The 27,472-nt window shown below is 42.0% G+C and overlaps 1 protein-coding gene across 19 annotated transcripts in view; it reads left to right on the top strand.

Annotated features, from left to right (window-relative positions):
- DAB1 (DAB adaptor protein 1) overlaps positions 1 to 27,472 on the top strand; it is a 1,169,270-nt gene that overhangs the window by 270,491 nt on the left and 871,307 nt on the right. For 10 of the 19 annotated variants that reach the window (XM_072820400.1, XM_072820397.1, XM_072820423.1 and 7 more), the window contains 3 exons: positions 7,368 to 7,471; positions 11,757 to 11,945; positions 15,995 to 16,134. The exons of 2 other annotated variants lie outside the window; for them this stretch is intronic. The gene's annotated coding sequence lies outside the window, so the exon portion shown is untranslated. Of the gene's footprint in view, positions 1 to 7,367; positions 7,472 to 10,543; positions 10,684 to 11,756; positions 11,946 to 15,994; positions 16,135 to 19,324; positions 19,568 to 27,472 lie in introns of all 19 variants that reach the window. 7 more of the 19 variants (XM_072820398.1, XM_072820408.1, XM_072820402.1 and 4 more) reach the window with 4 other exon arrangements.

Genomic DNA, 27,472 nt, shown 5'->3' with positions numbered 1-27,472 from the left:
TCTTGGGTTTGCACTCCAGCCCCACTATTCCTAGCAGTGGGATCTTAGGCAAATTAGTCAAACTTGCAGCTTCAGATTTCTTACCTGCAAATTGAGATCATATCTACTACTCAGGGCATAAGGAATACTGAGAGTTCTCTGCACAGTGTCCCATATATGGTAGTCACTCAATATGTAGCAATTCTTTTCCTCTTTTTCCTTTTCCTGAAGAATAGGATATCTGTATGTTACTTACCTAAGTCCCATACACAGTGCTTGACACATAATAGTGCTCATACCTACTATGGAGGCAATATATTTACAGAGTGATATAATTTATTCAATTATAAATGAAAAAAATGGTTGGACAGTTACATGAAAGAATGAAGTAGAATGTGGCCCCTGAAACATGAAAATGAATCTGACCTTGAAGTGTCTCGTTTCCACATAATTGGTACTTTTTCGTACTATCTATTTTACTATTTTTCTTTTGGATTCATCATGAGGAATGAGAATCTTCTGGATCCTTAGGCAACACAGGGTGTTTTATATCATCGCTACTTTGATTCTTCCTTCAGCTGTCTTTTTCTTTGAGCAACCCTCCGAAGACACCACACTGTTCTGCCTGGAGTGCACTGGCTGGGATATGCTAAAGACAGGTTACCTCCTGGAAGAATAATGCCACACATGATTGACACGACTTCCATTTCTGAGCCCTGCCAACGTCGCCCGCCCCGGTGCAGCAAACACCAAAGATGCAGCTGACATGCTGAACTTAAACAAGTTCTGTTGCTTATTCACTGAATTAAGCCTACATCTGCGGCTGTTAAAGTGGGGAAAAAGATTAATAAAGTACATGTTGAAGCTTGAAAGAATAATTAGTGGGACGTTTTATGTTTTGGCTGCAGAGTGTCTCCACATTGAGCATAAAGCAGAACCTTTCTTCTAATCCTTCTGAGGATGAAGGATTGGCTCAAACTAAATTGGTTTTCTTTGTGCATCTTGAGATTTTTTTTTTCTTAATGTTATCATTTTTAAAAATTATTATTTTCCAAATTTCGAGTAAGCTTTTAATCAGCCTCTTTGTGGGATCTGCGTTGTTTCTGGATTTGCCATCACTCCGTCACACGATTAGCTGCTGCTTGGGCCCTGATAAAAGAAAGCGCTTGAATTGTGGGCTGCAAAGAGCTTAAATCACACATCTTTCACTGGGGCACATTCCGTCGCTATCAGGGCTGAGATGCTGGCTGCTAACAGCCCACCTCGCTGAGACGTAGAGTGAGTTATTGGTGTACATAATAAACTAACATCTGTATGGTGCATCTCAGAATGGGTGTCAGGGAAGCTGGAAGACAAAGCAGGATGGCATCATTAGGGCCAGATTTAAGACTCCAATTTGTGTAGCATTTGCATAACAATGCACAAGAGCAACCATTCACTGTTCCCTTTCAGATTTCACATGTTTCACCTTCACAGGAACATTCCTGAGGGAGGGGAGGCAAAGAGGAGGTGCTTGCCAGAGGAATTCAGTCTGGGGGAGCATCTTTTCCTTTAAGGAAGGAGGCTCTGGATCCATGGGGTAGGAAAGGATTCCCCTTCTGGATCCATGGAGCCTCCCAAAGGTGCCCCCAGCAGTAATCATGAGCACTCTGGGAACTGGTTTGTACCAGTACCTTCTCTTCTGGCTCTGAGTCAGCGGCCAGACACTTTTTTTTTTTTTTTCTTTCAGTCGGTAGACATTTATTGAGCATGTAAAGTCAAGAAAAAGCCTTGGGCTGCCTTGGAGTCCAGAGGACTCATGTCCTGCCTCAGCCATGTTCTCCCTTTGGTTCTTGGCTAAAGAGTCTCCTTTTGAGCCCAAATCTCCTTATCTCTGCAATAGGAATATTAATAATACTTGTAAGGGTTGGTATCACTGACTGCTGACTTCGTGCAGCAAGACGCTGGGTATTTAATCTTCACAACAATCCTCTGAAATGGAGGATTTCCTTTTTCTTTCATTTTATTTTGTTTTGTTCACATATCAGGAAACTGAGGCACAAAGAAGTAACTTGCCAGTCTCTTAACTTCTGAGTGACAAAGCCAGTATACTCCCGTGTCTTTTTACCTCCTATGATAGAGGCATGACAATGTCAAATTGATAAATACTGACACCTCTGGGTGCCAAGCACAGCACCAGGTGCTGGGTATTCAATGGTGAAGAGAAGCAGACATGGCCCTACCTTCATGGGACTCCCATCCAGATTAAGTAGGAGAATAAATGGCGACATGCTCCAGAAACTGTGATGTGCTGGTCCCACATTCTGTTGTTGTTATTTTGGCACCACTGTGCTACTTGGGGAGAACACAGGCTTTGGAAACAAACAGCCTTGGTTTTTAATTCTGTCTCTGTCATCTACTTAATATGTGTGTGTGTACTTGGGCAAGTCTCAACCTCTCTGAGCCTTAGTTTTTTTTTCATGGAAAAAAAATAGGAACAAAAAATATTCCTACCTCAAAACATTGTTGGGAGAATTAAATAACATCATCATAAATGGAACAGAGATTTCTTAGCACAGTGCCTTGTCACAAATTAATTTCTAAATAACAGTAGTTATTATTATTATGAAGCAACCATTAGAGCTGTCATGCAGCAGAAGGATCAAAAGGGATCTCGCTTTTTATTGTTTACTCAGAATTCTCATCTGGCCTTGGATCTCGAAGGATTGGTTTTTCATTTTTTACCAACGCCAGGCATTCAGAGTCCCTCCTGGCCACAGCCAGCTGTGTGGGCATCTGGACCAAGGAGCCCCATGAGGATGAAGCATATTTGCTGATTCTTCACAGCAGACTCCCTCCAAGTTGCCGTGTTAGCAGAGTCCCAGTGGCTTCAGGCTACACTGCTTTCAGCAGTGCCAGGGGATGAACCTATGACCCACCTTGTCTCCAGACACTGGCCCTGAGTCCTGAGTTCCAAACTTTGGCCTGGGGGTCTGGGCAGATTTATCTATTGCAGCCCTGCCTCCAACCCTCGAAACCCATGTGCCATCCTTGGCAGGGTAAAAGGGCACGGGAGATCTTGTTGGGGTGATCAAAATGTTCTAAACTGATTTATGGTGAAGGTTACACAACTGGGCAAATTCACGAAAAATCATCGAATTGTGCAATTGAAACAGGTAAATTCTATTATATAGAAAATATGCCACAATGACGTTATACACTAAAAATGAGAACTTGCATTTGGGGATGTCGAGGCTCACTAATCTGACAAAAATCTTAGTTTCCTCATCTGGAACACAGGCATTGCTTGTAGCAAATGGCCTCCTCGTGGCTGAGAAGGCTGCAATATAAATTTCATTGTCAGTGGGAGTAAGTGTAACTATGTGAGAAAAGCAAAAATCTGGATGGGTAGGAGTGGATTCAGTGTGAATGTGACACAGGAGGCTGGCTTTAGGTCGGAGATGCATGTAGCCTTTTTTTAAGAGATTGTTTTTGAGCTCTGCTCGAACAGGCTACAGCTGCCACCTCTGCCCCACACGCACCCTGTGAAATGATAATAAAAATGCAGTAAGTATGAATATGCTCAGGCTGCTCACTGTGCCCCAGGCACTATGTAAACATGGTTTAAGGATGGTCTCAGTCTTACAGCAACTCTGCCAGGGACTCTTTTTCACAGATGGAGAAACTGAGGCTCAAGGTTAATTAGCGACACCTGGTTGGGAGGGGGCAGAGAAGGGGCCTCCAAGGCCTTTCTCCCCCAGTTGGTGGGGTGGGAGTGGGTAGGAGCCTCACCAGGCCACCTGTTAGAAATGTAGATTCTCGGGCCCTACCCAGACCTACTGGATCAAAAACTCTGGGGGCAGGGCCCAAAAATTTAATGATGACAGTTTGAGAAGCATTGCCTCAGCTCTGCTTTCATGAGGACTCCATTTACTAACTAAAGAAAAGTGCTGGAGGACACCTCACTTTGGATAGTGGCCCTCGTGGGGAGGCATTTCTGATGCTGCCATAGCTGTGTCTTGGGCAGACTGTGAGGTGTCATCTCTGCCTGAAAAGCCAGACCAGTCCTCCATGAAACCATTTATACATTATACAAATCAGCTTGGCCAAGGGAAGAGTTGGCCCTATTATAGGGCATTAGCCAAGGTTGGGTGAGAAAAATGATAATAACTAACATCTATCAAATGCTTATGGAGGGGGCAGGCAGTGTTCTAAGAACTTGAGAAGTGTCATTTGGTTTCGTCATCCTAACAACTCCATGAGGACAGTGCTATCATTGTCCCCATTATACAGATGAACACGTTGAGGTGGAGGAGGTTAAGTAGCTCGCATTGCTGGTTAGTGACAGAACTGAGAGATGATTCTCAGCAGCCTGGCTCACTCTCCTCCACTGCCTCTCCCCTGAGGGTTGTCCCAGCCAATGGAAGCTGCCTGTGCTCTCTCTAATTGCATGTCAATTGCTTTCCTCTTTTGGCTTTCCCCAAAGATCCTCAACTCATATTGATAAGATGTTCCCCACTCCCGTAGAAAAATTACTCAGTCCTCCCCACGATGTATTCCATTGAGCCCCACCTGTGTCCTTCCACTGGACTATGGGTTGAAGCCAAGGATTTTCAGGTAAACCAAGTGTTTCTATTGGCAAATGGCTTAGTATCACTAGCCCTCATCTGCCCTGAAACTAGAGCTGCATTTGAATCCCAGCTCTGCCACTATCTAGATGTTTGACCTCAGCTGGGACACGGAGCCTCAATTTCTCCAAATGAATGAATGAATGAATGAATGAATGAATAAATAAATATTTGTGTAATATGCATGCATGTAGATTGACATAATCTATGAAAATATTGCATATTATTACTAGCCTCTCAGGGGTGGCTGTGAAGAATAAATGTAAGAATGTGTCTTCAGAAAACTGCAGTGCACTCTTGCAACATGAAGCATTACTTCTGATTGCTGCTGCCTTTTTTTCCCAGCTCCCCGGTTCTGATTCCCGTTGCAGCTCTGGTGCCTTGGCATCTAAGTCCGTTATCTCAGTCTCAAAAGCAGAGTTCCCGGTACCCTAGAATTAGGTCCGGAATGAATTACATATGCCAGTTTATTTCCTTAGTCTACCAGACCCCACCTCCCACCCTCCCACCTTGAGCTGGGGGTGGCTAAGGAAGGCAGAAGCTGGCATAAACGAGAGATGGATTCTGAACTTAGAACCAGGCAGAGAGAAACTGGACAGGACTTCAAGGAGAGGCCATGTCAGCTTCTGCTTTCTGTTTGTAAATTTCAAGGCCAACAGGTGCTCAGAGCAGTCATCTGACAGTGATGACCAGCAACATTTCCCACGTGGCTGCCCTGCCCGGGAAGCATCCATAGATGCCAGTCAGAAAGCAATGACCCAGTGGACTTTCAATCTAAGTTGAAGGCACTGACGTGGACCCAAGGTGCAAGAGAGGCAGATTGAATGCTAAAGCTGATACACAAAGAGCAGAGCAGTCCTGACCCAGACAGGTGTATTTTCTACAATAAAAGGGGTCCTAACACGTTGGGTTAATAAAGATTTGCTCATTTGAATCATATTTTTAAAAGATGGTAGGGAATTGCACATTTAAAGAAATCACTGAGTATTTCAGCTAATGGAAGAATTGTCTGGTAAAATGAAGAGTCTCCCTTCCACAGTGCAGATTTTAAATAATATCAATTGGATTTCCATAAAATTGAAGGTCAGCTATCTAAAACATGTCAGTAAAGAGAAGCCATCAAAACCAGGTTTCTTCTTTGAGGTTTCTTTCATCAATGCAGCAGGGAGAAGCATAATATACTCAATAACCTGAAGAAGAAGCTGTCTTGATGCCTCCCATGCTGTGGTCATGATGCCAGCCACTGTCACATAGGTGACTTCCTCAAATCCCCACAGTAACTCAGGGAGGGAGGGGCAGCTGTCCCTGTTTCATAGTTGGGGCACTCGAGGCTCCAGGAATTTGAGTGGTTTTTCTAGCAAGATACAGATGATAAGATGAACAGATATGATGTTTATCAATAATACTCATAACAGTAATGCATACTCTATGCCAGGCACTTCCATGCATCTTTATTAACCCTTACAACAATAACCAATGTACTACACGGTATTGTCCCCATTTCACAGATAAGGAAGAGGACTCAGAGGACAAATAACTTGCCCAAATTTAGAGGACTAATAAGTGGTTGACCTCAGATTCAAATCCAGGTTTGTGTGGGTCCAAACACTGTTACTAACTTACTTACTTAAATTTATTTATTTTATTTTTGCTAGATAGATGCTCTGTAATATTCCATAAATGCTCTGTCATTTAGTTTTGAAAGTATCCATTTATTTATGATACTGTGGGTACCCCTACATAAATTTATGTTGTGTTCTATCTCCTGCTTTCTTCTGCCTCACGTGTCTAAAGAGAAACAGTTAACTCTGCTTTATAGATAAAGACTCAGAGACTCAGAGAGGTGTAGTAACTATGCAGACTTCACAGGTGATGAGCTATGTGCGAGGTCTCTTGTACTCAGAGCCTACTTTATTTTCTACATCCTAGTAGGTCAGGGAAAGAAAGAATTGGGATTTCGAGCTGATGCATATATATCAAAAGGCAGGAAATAGATTGAGAAATGTACTATATTTAGGAGCTGTAAAATTAACTTATAACCTACAGATACCAAAACATGCAAAGTGCCCACAAGTTAAAACAAACAAACAAACAAGCAAACAAAAAAACCCAAGTTTTCTAAGATTATAACATAGGATCCAGTTGGTTCATCAGCTAAAGACAGAGTGATAGATTAATAATAATTTAAAAAAAAAAAAAAGAATCCAAAAACTCAGACCTTGATGTTTGGAGGGCATAAGACTCAAGATCAATGTGTTAGTGTCTTGTGGCAGCTATAACAAATAGCCACAGACTGGGTGACTTAACACAGAAGTGTATTCTGTCTCTGTTCTGGAGACCAGAAGTCCACCATCAGCATCCCATTGTGGAAATACAGGCATTGCGTTGGTAGAGCGGCACCTCTAGAGACCCTGGAGGAGAATCTTTTCCTTGCCTCTTCCTGTTCTGGTGGCTACCAGCATTCCCGGGCTTGCAGTCACATGTCTCTAGTCTCTGCCTCTGTCTTCACCTCACTTCTCTCTGTTTGCATCAAGTTTTCCTGTCTCCCTCTTATAAAGATCCTTGTGATTGCAGGCTCACAGGGGCCATCTCCCTATCTCAAAGTCCATAATGTAATCACACCTACGAAGACCCCTTTCCTTATAAGGAATCATTGATGAGTTCCAGAGATGAAGACATGGTGTCTTTGGGGGGTCCTTCCTTTGCCTACGTAGTCAGAAATGGGGCCATCATGCTCCTAGGCAGCAGAGGGATAATCCGCAGTCTTTCCATCCTTTACAGATGAGAGTCCCCTGCTCTCCCAATGTGACAAGACCCCCCTTTCCACAAGCATGCATCCTCACACCTGCTGAGAAGATATGGTTCAGGAAAAGGAGCCAGGAAAGGTATGGTTTCCTTCAGGAAAGGTATGATTCTGGAAAAGAGCCCCTTTATCAGAAGGCAGTGTGCTGGGATTTTGAGACAGAAAATAATAGGGAGTGGGGAGCGCAGGAGAGATGAGGAAAATGGCCAGAAAATAGAGGGGCAGAGAGAAAAGGCAGAGGATCGGAGAAACAAAGAGGAAAAGGGGAGAGAAGAAGCCAGTGAGAGGAGAAGAAAAAGGAAGGAAGAATGATTTAGAGGAAAGTGAAGGAAAATAAAATAGAAGCATTGAGAAGTGAGGAGAAGACAAGATGGAGAAGGAGGACAGGAGAGAAGAGAGACAGGTGTGAGATCAAGCGGCAGAGAGAGGGGAAGAAGGCAGAGCTTGAACTCGCACTGGGACAGAAAATATTAAAGGCATTTGGTAAGGTGACAAACGTCTGTATGTTAATGTGCTGAAATAAATACAGCAGCTGCAAGTTACAAATCACATTCATCGGCTGTTACAGTCTGGTAATTGTCCATACAGATATTTTCTTTCTGGTTCCAAGCCCTGGCTTATCAGAGGACAACATGCTTTTGAAATGCCACATTATTTTGTAAGTGCATTTCATGTCCAAAAGTTCCACTAAGTATGCTATACTGAAGACTTATTTGGTTTCCATTCTGTGGAGCTCCCAGGCTCAGCACAATGATTTTAAACTGGACATTTTGATCATCAGTTTCCTGACATCCAAAGGCAGGGCAGGCTTTCCCACTGTTCTGTATGCCTGTTGTTTAGCCTCACTGCCTCCCTCCCTCCCTCTCTCCTTCCTGCCTTTCCTTCTTCCTCCCTTTCTTTCTCTCTCGAGTTTTCCTTTCCTTTCTTTTCCTTTCTCCTTTCCTTTTGTCTTTTCTTTTCTTTCTTTCCCTTTCTCCTTCCTCCCTTTTCTTTTTTCTTTTCCTTTCTTTCCTTCCTTCCTTCTTTCCTTCTTCCCCACTTTTGCCCCTGTTTCTCATTTCTTTCCCTCACTTTTTTCCCCTTTTAAGTATCCCTTCACGGTCAGCATAAAGTGGTAGACTAGGATTTTTCAACCTAGGCACTGCTAACATTTGGGATTGGTTAATTCTTTATTTTGGAGCTGTCTTGCATGCTGTAGGATTTTAGCAGCATCCCCAGCCTCTACCCACTAGATGCCAGTAGCACCCCCATCCCCGGGTTGTGACAACCAGAACTGTTCCCAGACAGTACCAAATACCCACTGAGGTGGAAAATTACCCCTGGTGGAGAAAGGCTCTGTTCTATAGACAGATAAGTCCAAGCTCCGTTCCACCACACACTTCCTGGTTGTGATCATAGGCAGACTGAGACTTTCAGATGTATCAGAATCACCTTTAAAGCCTGTTGAAACACACAGTGCTGGATCCCTGGATCCCACCCCTGGAGCTTCTGGTGCAGTAGATCTGGTCTGAAACCTGAGATCTGGTCTGAAACCATCTGTAATTCATTCCCGGGTGCCCCTACTGCTGCTGGTCCAGGACTGCGTTTTGGGAACCACTGCCCTGTCTCTAACCTAGCTGTTCTTCAGTATGTTCACCAAAATACAGAGTTGATAAGACTTTCCTCTCTGGCTCGTTCTACATATTAAGAGAAATAATTTGTCTAAGACACTGAACACAGGATCTTGGCCCATGCCAGGTGACAAATAAATGGTACCTCATAAAGAAAGTCCTCTTAAAGAAGGGCTGGTCTTTGACAGGAACTGTGTGTTTTAAAAATGTATATGGATATATTCACAGCAGCACACAAACGCTACCATTTTTTTTAAAAACGAGGTTCAATGGCTTTATAGCGACAAAGTACATGCGCTTATTAATAAATCTCTCTCAGTGGGATCACTCCCCTGCAGTAAGGGAAGATAAATGATCGAAGCCAGCACTGCACCTTAGATCCTGGAAATCTAGAATTGATATACCCCCACATATCCTTGTTAATAGGCCAAAGTATTAGTCTGTTACTGTGTCCAAGAAGTGTCTGTGGATACTGTGGCCTAAAAACCCTCTAATATCTTTTCTCCAGCTGAAAGGGAATTAACATTTATTGTGCATCCACTGTGTACCAGTCAGTATGCTAGATGATATATATATGTATGTTTATTCCTCAAATTACTTTAAAAAGTCTCATCCCTATTTGTTACATTAAGAAACTGGGGCTCCAAGAGAGGTTGAGCAATTTGTCTAATGCCATCCAGCCAGCATATGCATGCTGGGACAGCAGCTCTGCTCTATGTGACTCCAGCTCCTATGTTCTGACCACTGCTGCAGGGCACTGACTTGCCCATGTCAGTACAGATCGACACTGTGCTGTTCAGAATGTTATGAGCCAAGCATGTTGAACTCTGTTCACATGCCTGTTCTCTAGTTAGGATTTTAGTTTCCTTTTTGAGGGCAAAGGATGTGTTCTCTTGTCTATGGTCCTCAAGACTAGCCTAGCATAGTGCTAAGTATGCTATACTTAGTCACTTACTATAGTGACTTTGCATATGATTGGCAGTGTTGATAGGGTAAATGAATGAATAGAAGACTGTCTCACTCAATCAGTTAGGAAGCGTCACTGAAACAATATGGGATTGCATGCCAGGAGATCTAGGTTCTGGTATCAGATGTCCATGGATTCACTATGTAACCTTAATGAAGAAGTCATTTTCCTTTCCTGCTCTGGACTGAATTATGTCTCCCCACCCAGTTCATAGGGTAAATGAATGAATAGAAGACTGTCTCACTCAATCAGTTAGGAAGCGTCACTGAAACAATATGGGATTGCATGCCAGGAGATCTAGGTTCTGGTATCAGATGTCCATGGATTCACTATGTAACCTTAATGAAGAAGTCATTTTCCTTTCCTGCTCTGGACTGAATTATGTCTCCCCACCCAGTTCATATAGCCCTGGCCCTCAATGTAACTGTATTTGGAGATGGGGTCTTTAGGTAATTATGATTAAATGAGGTCATGAGGATGGGGCCCTAATCCAGTAGAACTAGTGACCTTATAAGGAGAAAGAAAGAGAACGAGAAGGAGAGATGTTTTTTTTTTTTCTGTTTCCATGTGCATGCAGCAAAAAAGCCATATAAGGACACAGAAAAAGGGCAGCCGTCTACAACACAGGAGCTCTCACCAGAAACCAGATCCATCAGCACCTTGATCTGGGACTCTAGCCTTCAGAACTGTGGGAAAATAAATATGGTATTTTGTTAGGTAGGCTGAACAGACTAAGACATTTCCCCAACCATATGTCCTCATCCTTGAAACAAAGAATCTAGATTAGGTGAAACATTTCAAGAATTTTCTAGAGAATGCCAGTTTTTGGGAAAATGTTAATAGGTATGCCATCAAAACGAATTCTGTGGTTAAGAGTTGGGAAAACCTTACATGTTCTATCCCTTTCATGGACATCCATGAACATATACAAGGTATATGTCCTACACAAGAAACAAAAAACAAAAGCAAGACAATACAAAAACCCTTTAGCTCTGTTTAAACTCAATATTTTTCAATCTTACTGGGAAGGTGATATTTTATTCCCTTGAACTTATCTCCTTTGTTGTTATTGTTTGTTTTTAACAGATGAGGGAATAGAAGTTAGAACAGATTTGAAAGCCCTCACCAGGCACATAACCAATAGGTGGCAGAAAAAAGTTCAAACTCCTGCCTGCATTTCTCAGAAACCTCGGCTCTTTTTATTATATAATTTAGCATCTGATTTAGAACATTCAATCCAAATGCTTCTGTGGAGAATCAGAAGTGGCATATTTGGGGCAAATGAGCAGAGTATTAATAATAATATTTGCTACCATTTACTGAACATTTGATATGTCCCAGGCACTGTACTAAGTGCCTTAGATGTATTAATTCATTTGAAATTCAGAAATAACCAGTGGAGGGCACAATTATTATCCTCTTCACAGCTGAGGAAACTGAGGCACCAGGTATTAAGCAAGTAGTTCAAGGGCATATACAAGGCTAGGAAATGGCAGAGTCAAGATCTGGGCCCAGTCCATCCTGGCTCTGGGTACTATACCACCCTATACCTATATATCTTTATACTAAACTGCCTCTAGCAGAGCACAGCATTTTTAGAAGAACCACGAATAAGTTACAAAGAGGCACCTCAAAATAGGCAAGAACTTTTTCAGGGAGTTTAGGAAAGGCTTTCATTCCCTTCCTACCCTTATTCTTTAGAAGATAAACAGAAGAGAGGGCTTTCTAAAAATATAATTTTGTTTCTCTTCTTGCACTGATATTTAATACAATGATCTGTTCATTTACAGGGTTCTGGGAGGGAGAAATGTATTCAGCTCCGTATTTCCCTACATAGCATGATGCCTGGCACACAGAATACACTTGGAATCATGAAATTAAATTGGAAACTGATGAACTTCATCTCACAGCAACAGTGGAGTTGTAATCTGGGAACTAAATGAGATCTGCATGGTCATGATTCTGTCAGTGCTCTCAGGGTCAGTTTCTTCTGCTTGTTGGAAATTTCAACTTTCCCTCTGCCGTCGGCCCCCAAACCTGCTCTCTTCAGCTCTCATTCCCATCTCAGCAATATTTCTCTGCATTGAGCTGTGTTAAGATAATCACTGTGTGTATCATTCCTCAACCCAGGGTCACCAAAAGCACTTTCTTTCCCAGGAAGGTCCAGCCTTTAAAACACATCTTAGAAGAAAAAATTCTGAGAACCCACTTTTTAAAGAAGAGTCATAAAAATACTTATATGCAAAATGCTGGTAGACACATAGAAGTTATTTGTCCCAACATTTTGATAAGACTCAAGCCCAGTGAGGTAAATGATTGAAGTTTATGCAGAGCTGGAATGGGAATGCAGTCTTCTTGATTCCCAGATGTACACTTTTCTACTCCACTGTGTTATTTCTGTTGTAATCAGAAATAGCATGCTATCAAAGTGATTTGACATTTATGAAAACAGCTTAGGTCAACCAGAAATGACCAATGTGAGGGCACATGACTGATAGCCATAATTTTGAGAAGAGATGAGACATATTAATTTCAACCCAACAGGTAAGGTTAAGTTTCCAAAATTTGGAACCTCAGGAAACAGAGCTTACAATTCCCTCCATTACACCAATGGAAAACATTTTGTTATTTATGGGATTTTGGGGAAGGAAAAGTCTTCTCTGCCCTTCAAATTGATATAAGACAGATTAATAAGACAAAGTCAAATGGAAGTTTAATAACATGTATGCTTCTTATATACATGCGAGACACTCAGGAAAACTGAGTAACTCCACTGATAAGTTTCTAAATATTTAGAGTCATTCCCTTCATTTTGGTACAACAAGGGAGATATCCATATAAGTGGAGATTTACCTTGTCAGTATCTCTTACAAAAGGATAACTTCAACTTGGTTTTCAGAACTTCTTTTGTGTCTTCAGTTCCTTAAAAATAACCAGATTAGAATAGTCAGTATGTCAAAGAGGCCTATCTTGGAGTGGCAGTTTGCTCCATTACAGGATTTAGCCTGCACTGTCATTCACCAAACATCACTATGAGCCAGCAACATAAAAACTAATTTTTTAAAAATACATAATCTAATTTAATCCTCATTACAACTCAGAAGGGGAGATATCAAATCCTCATTCCTCAAATGAAGGAATCAGGACACTTAGAAACTCAACAAGGTCAAGGGCACACAACTTAGTTAAGATCAAATCCTAGATTCTATACCAGGTCCTCTATGTGCTTGGTCTGGGGGGTCTTCTGTACCTTTTTTCCTGAGAAATCTGAGACTCTTAATAACAGTTTGAGGGCACCGACTGGCCTCATTTTCAAGTCTTTAAACTTTCGAAGTTTTCAAGGTTACACTGTAACTCCCTACTCTCTTTCCCTAGAGGGTCTTGATCTTGATAACTGCAAGTTAAGGTTTGTTTGAATAATCCATTAATGTAGAGAAAATTACCTTCTCATTATGAAGTATTCTGTGTCACTTTAATACTAATTACTCTAACCGTATTTATTGAGGATTAATGACTGAGCAATATTTTATTAATAACCAACTGGCATTTATTATTGCATAAATAATAAATAGACAGAGTGCCTCATTAAATATAAATACATTTTTTATTTAGTCACCATTGAAAGTGTTGCCAAATTTTTTTGCATTGATTAAAATTCTCATTAAAATGGTTGGCTAATCTTGTCTTTGTGCCTCACCCCCACCCACCAAAAAGAGTCCCTGACAATTCCTGCACAATAGATAGACTTTGGGATTATTCATCAGACTGTCAGGAGGAGCCCCTTTAACAACGCACAGCTGCTATGAATTCTGGTTGCCATGAGAACCTTAACTTTTTGCTCTCCTATCACTTTGTTATATTTACATTTATAACCCTTACCTGGTGTTAGGAGGGTCCTGCATTTAAAAGCTTGAGAACTGTATGTGTAGTTCCTCTGAAGTCATGGACTTGGGGGAGTAGAAAAGCACTGTTGAAAAGATCTTGCCTCTCATTTATAGCTAAGGAAACTGAGGTCCAGAGAGGAGCAGATACTTGCTGCATATCATACACAGTTACCAGCAAACTGAGGACCAGTACTGATCTCGTGACCTGCAGCGTTCTCTCCACCGTACCACACCACTCTGCTTTAGTAATTCTTCCAGTAATTTGTGTTGAGATGTCTTCCATCTGTTCCTCTCTTCTGAGTTCTTTTACCTTTTTCTTCTTCATTTTTTAAAACATTTTATTTATTTATTCATAAAAGACACAGGCAGAGAGAAGCAGGCTCCATGCAGGGAGCCTGATGTGGGACTCCATCCCGGGACTCCGGGATCATGCCCTGGGTGGAAGGCACGTGCCTAATTGCTGAGCCATCCAGGCATCCCTTCTTCATTTTTTAATCACAGAATATCCCAAATGTCCCAAAGATGCCTCACCTTGTTAATAGTTACATTCAAATTATTTAGACTCTGGTCCCTCCCCATAAGCACTGCATCACCTTTCAGGGTTGTCCCTACCCTAAGAATAAGCACATGTGCCTAAGGCATGTTCACCTGTTCTCATAAAACCAGCCTATCTGCAACGTTCGTCATATCTGTCTTCCCTTTCTCTCCAGTCCTGACCCCTTTGTTAGATGCCCTCCAGTCTTGAAGTCCTTTAAAGGAGCCTCTCTGATACCACCACAATTGTGCCTATCATGTGAAGGTCGTGTCTGAGGAGAGTTGCTTACTCCCCATGCCCTAGAGGTGCTGGACCTAGTGCCATGGGGCAAGCCAGGGATTCATGGAGTGGGGTCCTGCCTTGCAACCCCTGCAGGGCTCTGAGCATCTGGGCCTCACAGCAGCTTAGCCTGTGTTCCAGCTCTTGCAGTTTCTCATGGGCACAACTGTTTCAGCTTCTGGCCTCTCTGCTTTGCCCAGAAGTGAGCTCTAAGCCAACTGGAAATTCAGTAAGGGACAGATGCCATCTTCATCCTCTGTTGTCCTCCTTTTCATCCAAAGGTCTCTGGTCACAGATTCCCTCCTCTTTCAAGGAAAAATGAAAAAGTCCTCATGTATGTTATTCAGAGAAACGAATGGCCAGAGGAGCCTTTCAAGCATCACTTCTATATACAAACTATGCATCAGTTTTATCTCAGCTAGGACATCTTGCTCTATATACACTCCCATCCTTTTGCTCTATACCTTTCGTAGCCAGGCTTCCTTTCATAGCCAGAGACACCACAACCTTAGCCATCCCTAACGTTAGTTCACACCTGAAATTAAAGCATGCCTCCTACTGTAGCAGGCTTGTCTGTGTTCCCCAAGAGACTGTAATTTTTTTTTAAGGGCAGAGATTGTTTTCTTACTTTATTTTATTTTTATTAGTTAAATTCTGTAACTTTAGGACTTAGCACAGGGCCTGGTACATGGTAAGACTTCTAGTGATACTGTTAAATATTATTGAATGAATGACTAAATGCCTATTTCTCCTGAGGTTAGGATTGCAGAATCCAATCCACCCAAGCTTTGTTTGACCTAAGGAATGGGCCAAGCCTTTGAATAAAGGTCTAGTCCAATTTCCAGCTTGAACTATCACAGCTCTAAAACGTGACATTTGCATCTATTTCACTAAGACTCCTTGTACTACCTCTACCCCCCCCACCCCATCATGTAACAATAGAAGTCCTCATTCCACTAAAACTGTGTCATTTCTTTAGCGTTTTGAGGGTTAGAAACTAGGACAAGACTATCAGCCAAATGCAGCGGGTACCAGTGTACTGGCTGTATATCTTATCAGATATTCAAGAATGCAGCAAGAAATGTCACAGGGAGCTTTCGACAAAAATATTTAATTAATAGCAACAGCTACAGAAATGAATAATAGCATCCAAGCAATTACAGTGTTCAATAAAGCAGCTCTCAGAGGATGGGGTGGCAGCAGATTACTAACTGATGGACTGCATTTAAATATGTTATCTGCTCACTGGAAAGACCCCAGTGGGTCCCTCTCCTCTAGGACATGGCCAGCAGTAGTAGTATTATTGTATCTTTTTTTTTTCTTTTAATAGAGCAACAAATTGAATTATCTAGGAGAGTGGTCAGAGATTTTGGACTCTCTTTGAAAATTCCATCCATTCTTTTACCCTACCAATGTATATTGGGAGCAACTGGAGGGATAGCTGAAAAGCACCCTGAATACTGTTTCAAGGTAAGAGTACTCATCAAATGTTAGTTGAGAATCAATGGGGAAACATTTAAGGCTCCAATCCTGGCTATATGACCTTGGATAAGTCACCTCACTTCTGTGAACTTAAGGGTTTTTTTTGTTACTTATAAAAAGGTGTCCTGAGACCTAGTAGTATCATGTGATGATGAAGTCATACTCCTGGCATACGTAGCAGCTCAATACAGTAGTACCGTGTTTCCTAGGTAACTTCATCAGAGGTGGGGAGGTGGAATTTTATTTCCTGGCCACTGAGGGGCCCATGGTAAGGACACAGACCCAACTGGATTAAATGGGAGGAAGGCCAGTCTAACTAAAAGAACAAAGTATCTAGAAATACAGTAAAACACTACTCTGAGAATCTAAGTGGAATCTAAAAATTCCATGTAAGATTCAGAATTGCATTATTGTAAGGTTAACACAATGATTAGGATATGTGTGCTACAGAGAACAAAGCCAACCACCAATCATTTTATATCTAAATTTGCATTCCATAAAGCACATGGTTGTGGAAGTCCTAGAAAGTAGCTGGCACCATAATATTATAGAGTCCTGCCCTTTGATATGATTCAAAGCAGGACACCAACACTTGAGACATGAATTTCTCAAGGCAAGGAGGAACACAAGCCCAGACTGTCCAGAAACAGTCTTTGCACTATAACGTATTTATTTTTGTAGCATGTGCTCATTTGTGAGTTCCTTTCTTTTCATTCAATAAATATTGAATGGGAAAATTATTGTATGCCAAGCAAAATACCAGGCACAAGGGATACAATGGTGAGTAAGTAATCATCTAGAAGGAACAACAGACCTTCGGCCAAAAATTGTACAAATAATTAAATGTGTCATAAGAGCCATGAAGGAAAAATAAAGTATTCTGGAGAGCATATAACAAAGTAAAGGCTGAGCCTTTATCCAGATCAGTCTCTTTCATCTGGAACAGTGACTCGTGTACAGTAAGTGTTTAGTGAGTTCTCATTGACCTGAATTAAATGGAACTAAACAGTGACAGTCCTTCATTGTCTATAACAGAGAAAATAGTTCTCTCCCATGGTACTCTTATACATGCATTCTGAAAGTTCCTTGGGTGATGACCCAAATCATATTCTAAATAAGATATTACAAAGAAATATAGAAGGTCTGATAGAAAGGTATAGTCTAACAGCAAGAAGAAGCATCCATCTGATATAAATTTGACAATGAGAGAAGTCACAGATTATTAACAAGCAGACATAGATCCTATGAGCATAGTAGGGCTGGGCCACTTGGTATTTGTCAAACATACCTGCAATATCTGAGTGGTGTCCCAATGCTTTTCCCGTAATACACCAATGCACATCCATAATGAAAACCCACCACATTTAAACTATTTCAAAGCATATGGGAATAAACACAGTAAGCTTGATTGTGTTCCATGCATCATTGCTTATCCTTTATGTGGCTTGCTGTAAGACACTCAGCCCCTCTGAACCTCAATGTCTTCATCTATGGGAATAGACTTCCCAGTCATAGCCAAAGGGTGGTGAGATAAACAGAGTGGCAAGTGTGAAAGTGCTTTGTACACAAGGAAACTTAAATTACATCTCTCTATTCCAGAGTATTCCTCTGATCTTCTGCCTTCTGCCCATTTTCACATGGATGTCTCCCAAGTCTCTCATATTAGCATGTTTAAAACTGATTTCTGAGTGCCCCCACACATTGAGTTGTTACTCAGCCTTCCCCCTGTAATCTGCTTAATTGCTTAATGACTTTTCCATCTCCTTCTCCCATACCCAATCCGCCAGCTCGTCCAAGCCACTGTCTTGAATATGTTATTCTTTATTCTCCTTTGCCTTCATCTCAATTTCAGCCACACTGCTCTCCTGGACCATGGCAGTTATACCCCAAGTGGTCGCTCTGGTTCACCTTTGGTACCTGCTAGCCACTCTCTTCATAAGAGCCAAGATGATCCTTCTAAAGCATCAGTCCATTGATGTTACTTCTTGCTCAAAAACCTCCAAGGATTTCTCATTGTATTTACAAGAAAATCTAAACTCCCAACCAGGGTCTCTGAAGCCCTATTTTATATCCCACCTGGGTTCCTTTCTGCCCAATCTCTGTTTTCTCCCTGCACTCACCTGGGTCCAGACAGGGACCCTTCCTACTGCTCCTTCAATCTGCTCACACCTACCTTTGTAGGGCTTCTGTACCAACAGAGGGGAGCTGTGCTCTCCTCTGGGATAGGTTAAGACAAGGAGTAGGAGAATCCATCCAAAGGAACCTGTCCTATCCTTGAAAATTAAGATTCTCCTCCTTATGAGGGAAATGCCAGGGGAAAGTCATTAAACTCAGATGCTGGTTCTCACCACCTTCTTCTGAGCCAGACTGAGAAGCAGAGGGAGCAAAATTTTCTCTTTGTTTTTCCTGGGAAATTGAATTATACATTTTACTTCATCCTCATTTGCACCATCAAAATGGTTTTTCAATACTTTCAATACTTTTGTATTCCTTTTTTTTTAATTTTTATTTATTTATGATAGTCACACACAGAGAGAGAGAGAGAGAGAGAGAGAGAGAGAGAGAGAGGCAGAGACACAGGCAGAGGGAGAAGCAGGCTCCATGCACCGGGAGCCTGACGTGGGATTCGATCCCGGGTCTCCAGGATCGCGCCCTGGGCCAAAGGCAGGCGCCAAACTGCTGCGCCACCCAGGGATCCCTGTATTCCTTTTTGATGTAAGATTTATTTTGAAATATTATACAAACATCCAGAAAAGTGCACAAATCATGTCTATGGAAAGGGGTGAATTTTCCCAAATGGACACATCATTGTAACCAGCACCCAGACTAAGAAGTAGATCATTCCCAATACTCTGGAAGCCCTGTCCTGCTACCTGCCACTCAGTTTACCCCTAAGCTAACCACAATGCTGTCCTCTAACAGCATGGATTAAGTTTGCCTGTCTTTGAACTTTGTATATATGGAATCATCTGATATATATATATATATATATATATATATATATATATATATATACTCTTTAATGTCTGGCATTTTCCACTCAACATTACTGTGTTGTAATCAGGGGAGAAAAGCTCTTTTTGCTCTGTAAAAGGGGGAGTGAACAAGCTTAGGAGCTTTGACTGGCTGCTTATAGATCCACATTCTGCATTATGCTTATGTGCTTCTCTACCTACAGGATTCTCTGCCGGGCATGCTCTTCTCAACTTTATCTTCTCAACTTTTGGGCCATCAGCTTCCCTAGTGAGCATTCTCTGGCCGTGGAGCCTGTTTCTGTGCTTCTCTTCTCTGGCCTTCTTCCCACAGCCCTGTGTACTTGGTCTACAAGACCAACCCAAATATTGAAGTTGACTTAAATCTCAGGTTCTTAGAAAAGTTGCTTTGGTCAAAACTTTAGAGAAATATTCAACACTCCTTCAAGGTAAGGTGATGCTTCAGTAATAGCTTCATTTCTCCCTGGCCAGTAGAATTGAAAATGAATTAATCAGTTTCACACAGTGTTATTACGTGTATGTGTGTGTGTGTGTGTGTGTGTGCGCGCGCGCGCGTGTGCCAAGTACTGTGTTAGATATGAGGAAGTTAGGGTAAAGGGTGAAGAAAAGTGACAAAACCTGTTTTACAGAGTTGTTACAAGAATTGAGTACAGCACCATATACAGCATAGTGCTTGGCCTCAGCAGACACTCTGCTTATGCTACTTCTCTTCTCCTCCTTCCATCCCAGCAGGATGTATGTCCTGGAATAGTGCTGTGATCCTGACAACTCAAGAGTCTGGGGTGAACCTTGGGCACATATTTGAGTACCCTCAATCCTGATATGTGTCTCCAGTGAGAACAACTGGGCTTTTCACGCATCTCTTGGGAATTCCTTCTGGGATTGCCTTGCTGGAGTCCATGCAGGCTGGCACTCTGTTTCTGGGTCTTTCTTCTGTAACCCAATTATATGAGTCCCACACTGTTGCCCATATTTTTCACAGTGTTCACTGCCTTCCCTACTGCTGTCTATCCTATCATTAGCCTGGATGTCTGGGGAAAGGCATTTCATGCTCAGAAAGACCTGTGTTAGGAGTCCTTCCTCTGCTTCTTAAAGGCTGTGTGCCCTTCTGTGAGTGAGTTAGCCTCTCTGAGCTCATTTTTAATGAACTATAGGACATCATTCTCACAGGCCTTCTGGAGGGATGGAAGAAATGTCTGTGTGTAAGGCACTCAGAGATGAACTGGGAAAGGATCCAACAAATGGACATTGTAATGCTTCAGGGAAACTAAACAAAGGAGGGTTCGAGGAGTGGTAAAGAGGATGTGATTTTTAAGGAAACATGTGGGGTTGAATTCCATTTCCATCATCTCCTAGCTATGCCACCTTGGACAAGTAACTTATCCTCTCTAGGTTTATCTTGTAGGATTGTTGTAAAAATAAATGAGATGACATATGTGTGTTGTAAGAGTTTAACAAGCATTGTTATCACATCAGTACCATCATTATTTTGGACTCACATGAAGTCCCAGTTTACCATCACTCTTAGACAACAGCTGCTGGGAGCTGATGAGACACCTCTGCTGTCTGACTAGCTCCCGATTCCTAGCATGGCTTCCTCCCTCATGCACCTTTTCACTGATGAGTTCCCATGGTGTGTTGCAGCCTGGCTTGGCTGAATTATGACAATGAGGGTTGCAAATGATAAATACAGATCCTGTCACATCTTGGAGAAATGGTGCATTGTTTGTCTATTTCCCACCAATACTTTGAATTTTGAGGGCAAAGAAAATAGAGGGGAAGGGTGTAAATGATAATGCAAAGTCCCAGAAATTAATGAGGTAATGGGTGAGCACATTTCCATCCAAATGAGCTGGGGTCATGTTCCTGAGAAGGAACAACAAAGAGGAATAGCCAATTGAACAAGCTCAAAGTGGAAATCAAGCAAACAGGCTGAATAAATCAATGTCCAGTTGAGTCTTATTTGTGGCAATTACTTCCCCGAGCCTCCAGTCCCCAGTGCCCCATGTGTGGGCCACAGATGCTCATTTAGCAGCCCCAAGGTTGACATCTTAATGTTTTCCTTCCTACGTTAAAAATGGATATCTGCTTCGGAATTCATATATGTCATTACTGGTTCCATCAAATCCTTTCTGTTCAAAGAAATGGAGGAAGAAGAAAGTCAGAGATGAGGGCATCATGGTGTGGTAGAAGGACAGTTGTCCTGGGAGTTATGACACTTGATGTGTAGTTGTGCCTTCACCCTTTGTTAGCTGTGTGACTAAGGGCAGGATCTTCCACTTGCCTGAGTCAAAAGAAAAATAAGTTTAGGCATCCCTGCTCATTTGTTCTTTCTGTCTTTTGTACCTCATATGGTTGTTAAAGTACTTTCTGTTAATCATGCAGTGACTAAATCATGTTGGGAAGCACCACCAGGGCGCAGAGGCTCCAGTGACGGGGTGGGGGTGGGGGGTAACAGAACAGCCATATGTCAAGCACTGCTATTTAAATTTTCCCATTTAATCCTCATGTCTACTCAATGCGGTATCAGCATCTTTATTCCATTTTTGTAGCATTGGAAACTGAGACAGAGAATTGAAGTAACTTGCCCAAATTCACATAGATAGTAAGTGGCAGAGCTCGGGTTGAAGCCAGGGCTCTCTCACTCCAGAGCCTCCATTGTCCTCCCAAATGTGTGTATTTCAGATGCCCTCTGAGAGGAAATGGGTCTCTAGAGAGGTGTGGTGAAGAAGGGCCAAGAACTGAGGCTCTTGAGGTCTCTGCTTCTCAGCTGCTCTCAGCAGAAGCCAATGTTGGGAATGTCTGGCGATTCTAGAATGGTATTCATATTGATTCAATTGGCTGAAGAGGCTCTGGGGTACTTTAGCCATTAAGCAGTTGGGAGTTTCAGAACATTGGCTCCCTGAGGTCTCCAACTCCATCTCCATCCCCTCTGCCCCCTCACATTTCCTCTAGGAAACCTGTGGACTCTAACAACCTAATGGGCACCATGCTGTGCTTGCATTATAATCATAGAGGCCAATGGGTCCAGGGATTTCACTCACTGGAACTCAGCAAGTCTCCTGGGGAAAATGAGTCTCAGTGACAGGAACCTACCTAGCTCAGTGTGAGGGGGGCTTCTCTCAAGGGGAAGGAACTTAAGTTTTTTGAATATCTACTATACGCCAGAAATTTTACATACATGGCCATCTGCAGCCCTCAAATTTCATTTTCCCTATCTTATCTTATTTTTCCCTACCTTAAGTACATTTTCTCTTAAGGTACTTATCACACTCTTCCCTTTATAGTTTGTTAGTTCATTGATTCATTCATTTATTCATTCATTCATTTAAATGAGGAAATGAAGCTCAGAGAATTTAAGTGACTTGTCCAAGATGACACAGCCATAGAATAAGTAAGGATTTAGAATAGGAATCCAGATCTGCGTGATTTCATCTGCGTGAAAATGATGTTTTCCACTTTGGCACCTGACCTCCCCCAAGGTAACCTCAGGGCTCTTCTTCCATGGAAAGCCTAGTACGATGGGGGCAAACCTTCAGTTTTCTCACCATTCTGCCTACAAAGCTGAAATGGACCAGTCACTTCATGCTGTGGTCTTTATCCTTTCCAGGACGTCTTCCTTTTTAATGCAGTGAGTCTCTCCTGGGTGGGGCTGAACTTGTAAGTACTCACCTGGCCCCAGGCTCAGTGGGACAACCCAACTGTCAGTGTTCTCTCATGTTACCTACTTAATTGCAACCTCAGGAAGGAAAGGATGAGCGCATGCCTCCTGCCAGATGCTCCAGGCGTGCATCCGCATGCCAAGTATACTCCTCATCTTTGCTGCCTGTTTTTTTTTTTTTCTTCTTCCCCATTAGTAACCTCAGTGTTTTTCTGCACAGAAATCATTCTGCTTTGGAGGGGACACTTCACAGCACTCTCCATTCCCTCCCCCAACTCCTTCACCAGCAAATTAAAACTTCTCTCAGCACCAGCAGAGGCAGGCAGGCACCTTATATAAATGGTAATTAGTGCAGCCTCACTGAAGACCTGGTGGGAAGATGAAGGCATCTTTATTTTTTTTCTGAGCTGAGTACTCTTTGCATTTTTGGGGACCTCTTTTACGGTACTTATCACACTCTTCCTTGTATGGTTCATTCATTCATTCATTCATTCATTCAGAAAGGTTCCATAGCACTGTGGAAGGAGCACATACCTTGATGTTAGGCATACTTGAGTTTGAATCCTCAGGTTCTCAGCTCGTTATTTGACTGATCTTTTCCCCTGGAGAATAGACCTCATCTTTCTGAGCCCCAACTTCCTCATTTCTAGGACCAGGGAACTAATGGAACTAATGCCACCCTCATTGCATTATGGTAAGGTTGAATGAGATCACATCAGTGAAGTGTATTACATAAAAACTAAAACAAGACAACAAAAAACTCCTATAACTGTGAATTGTCATTATAGCAAATAGAATCCAACTTCATCTGTGTGTCTGGACAGCGTTGTCTACTGGGGGGTAGAGGAGCTAATGCTGGCCAAGGATCTGGAGTTCCCATTACCTGAAGAGCATCCCATAAAGGGAGCTGACTTGTTCTGTGTAGTTCCAGAAGGAGAACCATGACCAATTGATGAAAGTTCCAGAAAGACAGATATTAATTATATTTACAAAAAAAAGTTCTATAACAACCCAGAGTCACCCAATAAAGGCAATATTGAAAATTTAGTGCATGGGATCTGGAGTTAGAAAACCTAATCCAGAATCTCAGCTCTACCCCTTATAAGCTGAGTAGATTTGAACAATTTATTTAAACTCTCTGATCCTCAGTATCTTTATTTATGAGTTAGAGGTAATAATAACTATCTCATAGGTTTTTTTTTGGTGCATATAAAACCCAATGCCTAGCATGTAGTAAATATTCAATAAAATGGTAATTACAATGTGAATAATAATAATTGTTGCTAAAGACCTTCTGAGGTAGTAAGCTCCCTGTAGAGAGCCATAAAGAGAACAAAACATAGCTATAGAGTCAGCCTCAAGAGATGTCTTCACTCTGATGAAATTAAAGCAAGAAGCCTCCTTTTCTGTGTCACAAATAGGAACTTTTAGAATGGGAGTATCTCACCTCTGTGGACTCCATTCCATACTAGAAGATAAGGTAAAGCAGCAGAGAATGTATGGTGCTCCATCAGGGAGACTAGAGAGTAGATAGGGTGGCAACGAGGCTGAGTCTTCCTTCCCTTCCTAGCTCTGCAGAGAAGTTGAGCACAAATCATAGCTCAGAAGTTCTCTACTGACTATCAAGTGGGAAGGGCATCGCCTGGAAATATGCATGACCAACATATGGGCCGGTTCAAACAAGTTGGGTAATCTCTGAGCCTCAGTGTCTTCATTTACAAAAAGGAGGGATAACAATACCTACCATATGGGATTGTTGGGATAAAAAATGCTGATGGATGGGAAGCCATTCTTGCAATCTGTGGTACAAGGCTTGATCAATCATGTTGTCCACACACTTTTGGAGTAACTGAGAGGCTGTAAGTGGTAGGCAGAATTTGTCTTGGTGCTTGTCTTGGTGCATAAAGAACACTGGTGACACCTCTTTTCATATTCCCCCACATTTGGTCAGTGGACAACACTGTCCAGGAAACTTTGGCTCCTTCTTATTCCAAAGCCTAGCAAGTCCCAGTGTGGCTAAAACAGCCAATTTCTCCCTTTTTCTCTCTCTTTTTTTTTTTTGAGGATCTATGGGAAAGGAACCATATACGTAAGGAACACCCAAAAAAACTTTTTCCCCCCTCATCCACTCATTCTTTTGCAATTATTAGTTTCTATTCAGTATACTTGTTAAGCACACATTCTGTTCCAGGCACTGTGTTAGGTAGTATAAGACAGAGATAAATACCACATATTCCTTGCCTTCAAGGAATACCATCTTGTAAACGAATTCAACTCGTAACCACAAAAATTGTAATGTGGATGTTATTATTTCCATATTACAGATGCAGAAGCAAAGGCTTAGAGAGTTATAAAGATACTAAAGCAGGTTTTCAATCCAATTTCTGCTGTGCTTCCTTTAACCCTGCCCTGAAAACTATAGTTTCCAAAGCCCCTTTATTGAACTATATGTTTTCTAAGTTGGACAATTGCATTTGGGAAGAAAAAGAAGGGGAGGGAAAGGGTAAACGGAGAGCAGAGAAATGCAATTTAACTTACTTACAGACCCTTTTAAGCACCTGACCTTCATGCTTTTTGTGGAACCTGTTGAGTTAATAGTATGTTGGGGTGCCCAAATTATTAACATGTAGTTAGGAAATGTGTTTCTCAAATGCAAAATAAAAGCACCTTGCCTCCAAACTCTAAGATCTCATTAAATGAGCTAATTCACCTACTGCTTAATTTGCTGGAAGCCCTATGAGTAATTAGGCTGCTGACATCTTCCAAAATTATATTCTTAATTGTTGCATTCTTTTGCATCACAATGAAGCTGCCCAGCCTTCCTCCTAAAGTGCCTTCCTCTGCTCCCCTCCTTGGTGAAAAAAGGAGTGAGTTTTGCATTTAGCACACTTACCATCATGAACACAATTAGGGGGAAATATTAATTAGAAAGACCACCCTGGAGATCCAACAGAATATTTGAAGCAATGGGTTTGGTGGTTTTCTTTCTTTTTTTTTTCCTAAGGCTAGTCCTGAGCCCTGAAATCCTGCAGCTGTTATTTGCCAAGGCAAGCTCCTATTTCTTGATATTGTTTGCAACAATTTATAAGTGCTTACTGGAGCGATGCTGCCTTGCTTTGGCTTGTAACCCACAACACAATATTTCACTCTTGAGATGTTGCATCCATTTGTCATAGTAAATGTGTGTGTGTGTGTGCATGTGTGTGTGTGTGTGTGTGTGTGTGTGTATGTGTGTTTTTACACTCTGGGAAACAGTAGCATCTTCCTTACATAAATAACATTGTTCTGGGGAAAACTTATGCTGCGCCATTTCCCAGAGAACCACTGCAAACACATTTTGGGCTCACTGTAGATAGACTCTCTAATTGCTTTGAATTTACTTTAGTACTTGACTAGGAATTGCTTGGAGGTGATTATAAAAGAATAAGGAGGCTTCTGCAAGGAGAATTTAGAAAGAAAGTGCTTAAGAGACTTTCTGTTTTCAAGTTTCTGGGTGAGCTAGTGAGAGCTTCCAGTTGCTGGTATGTCAGTGCTGCCCCTTTACCAAAACAGTGGGGTTGGGGTCCTCCTCAGAGACTCTTATTTTGGTATGACAAGTCCAACTGTGCCCTCACTGCCTTGTTCTTTCATTGCCTGGGAACTGGATTCTTGCTTCAAGAATACACTGATGCTCTTGCTTCCTGGCAGCTGGAGAGCTGTTTAGCATTCTTGTTTGTACTGTACCCAGACTATGTTCTCCTCTGCTGTGCCCAGTGAACTCACTGGCCGCCTGGGATTCCCATCACTCAATGCCTAAAATATGTTGGCCAGATTCCCCCCATCCCTGATCTTTCAGTGCGGCTTTAACCAGGGAGATTGCTCCCATGTCTGGGAAGAGGCCCTTTCTGGTTCTCACTACACCACATGCTTTCTGTGTGGGCTTAGAATAGTCATTTAAGCCCTCGGGGCTTCTGTTTTTATTTAATATGTTAAAGGTCAGGGCTTCTCTCAGGTACAAATTATGGGGGATGCATGCATGTTGGGTGTCAGAAATCCAACTCAATAGAGATTGTTCAGTCTCTACGTTCAATCTCTGTGTGTTTTGCCTTCCTAAGAAAGGACGAACGATGACCTAATTGAGTAATGAGAATGGAAAAGAGGCTTCAGAATGTACTGTATGATTTGGATTCAAACAGTTCTGACTGCAAGCCAGCTCTACAACTTAAGAGCTCTGTGACTTTGGGCCCTCTCCCCATTCTGAGTCTCCATTTCCTCTTGGCAGTGCAGGACCATAATACCTACCTTGACCCCAACCCCCAACAGTGGAAATGAAATGAGAAAATGTTGGTGAAAGTTATGAACACAGTGCGTGGCATACACAAAGTTCTCAGGAAAGGTAAATTCCTATTCCATCCTTCTTGAGAAAGGGTGTACCAGTATTGAAGTCCTGAAACACTAAAATCAGTAACCAACAGCATAGGGTGATGAGTATAAGGAGAAAAGGGGAAGCCACCTGCTTTACTGAGAACAGAGAATTTTACTTCTTGAAGGGAGCTTTGTGAGGGGGATGTACATACCTTCTTTCTCACCTCCAGCAGGGTTTCTTAAAGATGCTAAAACTTTAGGGTGTCTGGCTGCTCAGTTGATAGAGCACACAACTCTTGATCTTGAGGTTTGTAAGTTTGAGCCCCAT

Source organism: Canis lupus, chromosome 3 (assembly GCF_048164855.1).
Source record: "Canis lupus baileyi chromosome 3, mCanLup2.hap1, whole genome shotgun sequence".
NCBI lineage: Eukaryota > Metazoa > Chordata > Mammalia > Carnivora > Canidae > Canis > Canis lupus.
Note: the sequence above shows the minus strand (reverse complement) of the source record. Positions and strands in the feature narration are given on the sequence as shown.